Source organism: Heptranchias perlo, unplaced genomic scaffold, assembly GCF_035084215.1.
Source record: "Heptranchias perlo isolate sHepPer1 unplaced genomic scaffold, sHepPer1.hap1 HAP1_SCAFFOLD_55, whole genome shotgun sequence".
NCBI lineage: Eukaryota > Metazoa > Chordata > Chondrichthyes > Hexanchiformes > Hexanchidae > Heptranchias > Heptranchias perlo.
In genome coordinates, this window is record NW_027139570.1 from 1624923 (window position 1) to 1627472 (window position 2550).

Consider the following 2550-nt stretch of genomic DNA (forward strand, 5'->3'; position numbering starts at 1 on the left):
CTACAAATTTTCAAATCCCTCTGCAGGGAAGTAGCGACTAAAATGGTCAGACAGAGCAGCGAGATGGAACTGTGTGACACATTTCATTTCATTCCCTTTTTCTTCATTGATGCTGTTCTCCTCAATGTGTTGTAACAATGTGAAGCAGTAAATGAGCTCCGCTCCCATTTCTGAGCGTAACTCTTCAAAAACCCTGCAGTTCAGTGAGCTTCCTTCAAGGAAAAAAACATTCTCATTCCAAGCCATTATGGAGAGTGCGGTGCCCAGAACTGAGCACTGAACTCGAAATGATGCCTAACCAGAGCTCTGTATAACGGTGACATAACTTCCACTACTTTTTATTCCAATTCCCTTGATATAAAGATCAAAATGTAATCTCCATTTTAACATTTTTTTGTGATTTAGTGATCACTTTTAGTGATTTCTGTACTTGGATCCCTAAATCTCTCTCCTCCCCCACAGTTCCTAGCTTCTTGCCATTTAGAAAATACTCTATTTTTTTTTAGGTTCAAAGTGGATGACCTCACACTTCCCCACGTTGAACTCCATCTGCCACTGTCTTGCTCACTCACTTAATCTATCAATGTCGGTTTGCAAATTTCTGCTCCCATCTACAATGTTTACTGTGCTACCTAAATTATTGTCGTCAGCACACTTGGAAATAAAGCTCTCGACATAAGAACATAGAACATAAGAAATAGCATCAGAATAGGCCATCCGGCCCCTCGAGTCTGCTCCGCCATTCAATAAGATAATGGCTGATCTTCGATCTCAACTCCACTTTCCCGCCCGATCCCCATATCTCTTGATTCCCCGAGAGTCCAAAAATCTATCGATCTCAGCTTTGAATATAACTCAACGACTGAGCATCCACAGCCCTCTGGGGTGCAGAGAATTCCAAAGATTCACAATCCTTTGAGTGAAGAAATGTTTCCTCATGTCGGTCCTAAATGGCCGACCCCTTATCTTGAGACTATGAGCTTTAGCTCTTGACTCTCCCGCCAGGGGAATCAGACTCTGAGCATCTACCCTGTCAAGCCGTCTAAGAATTTTATACATTTCAATGCGATCACCTCTCATTCTTCTAAACTCCACCGAAAATTGGCCAATTTTACACAATATTTCCTCATACTACAATTGCAGCAAGACCTCCTTACACTTATATTCCAACACCCTTACAACAAAGGCTAACATATCATTTCCCTTCCTCACTCTCATTAGACCCTTGGTAACTCAGTATTTCCAGCCTGTTTTTCCTCTTTTCCTTCTATGGGGAAAAGAAATGAAGGTTGAAAACATTTTACTATAATCACACCCGATTATGTTTTGGAAACAATTTCCAACTGAGCTGCACCAAATTCGATTATAAACTTCAGAGTTTCTGATGGAAATAAACTAATAAGAACACTTAATTGCGATGGTTGGGAATCGAACCCAGGCAACTGCTTGGAAGGCAGCTATGCTCACCACTATACCACCATCGCTGAAAATAACCAACAATAAAATAGTTGCCAAACATCAGACCCTGACCAGACACTGCAGGCTGTTGGATTTTGTTCTTCATTTGAACTGGTTTCTGACGGATCCTTTCTCGCTCTGTTGCAGTTCCTGTTTCCGCCCAGTAGATTTCACCAACCCCCAATCAATGGAAATTCCACACCAGCCAGTAATTCTTCACCTGATATCGGACTGAAGAGACAGTCGATACCTGCAATACTTGACCAGCTGGAAATACATTTTACCACAGCTCACATCAGCCATTGAGTAAAGTTAAATAATTCCATTAAATCATGACAGAGACCTGACGACCAACTGGGCAGGAATGGAAGCTTAATATTCAAGTCTATAAGATCTTTAGAAAGGACAGGGAAATAGGGAAAGGAGGAGGAGCAGCAATATTACTAAAGGACAATATTACAGCAGTTCAAAGATAGAATATCAGTGAGGGTGAGCGGGCAGTGTAAACACTCTGAGAGAGACCCATCACAAGTGTCCCCACTGTACTCCTCCAGAAGGTATAAGAAGGGCGAGTGCGGGAGGATTTCTTCATTCTTTGTGAAAGTGTTTGTGAGATTGTGGAAATGTCTGGAAGAGGAAAAACCGGCGGTAAAGCTCGGTCCAAGGCCAAGTCTCGCTCATCCCGGGGCGGACTGCAGTTCACTGTTACCCGTGTTCACAGGCTCCTGCGAAAGGGGAACTATGCTGAACATGTGGGTGCCGGAGCCCCGGTCTATCTGGATGCTGTGCATCGAGTATCTGACGGCTGAAATCCTCGAGGTGACCGGCAACGCGGCCCGGGACAAACAAGAAGACCCGCATCATCCCCAGACACCTGCAGCTGGCCATCCGCAACGATGAGGAGCTCAACAAGCTGCTGGGACGGGTGACCATCGCTCAGGGTGTTGTCTGATATCCAGGCCGTGCTGCTGCCGAAGAAAACCAGCATTGTGAGCTCCAAGAGCAAGTTAACCGGCCAAGGCTTAATCTGAAAGCCCAAAGGACAGGACCAACCTTATTGAAATCTTTGAAGAAGGAACAGAAAGTGTCGGC

At 44.4% G+C, this 2550-nt stretch overlaps 1 non-coding gene across 1 annotated transcript; it reads right to left on the minus strand.

Annotated features, from left to right (window-relative positions):
* Positions 1-1413: 1413 nt before the first annotated feature.
* Positions 1414-1484, minus strand: trnag-ucc (transfer RNA glycine (anticodon UCC)). Its single transcript has one exon. It is a non-coding gene; the product is annotated as a tRNA-Gly (tRNA).
* Between the last annotated feature and the right edge of the window lie 1066 nt (positions 1485-2550).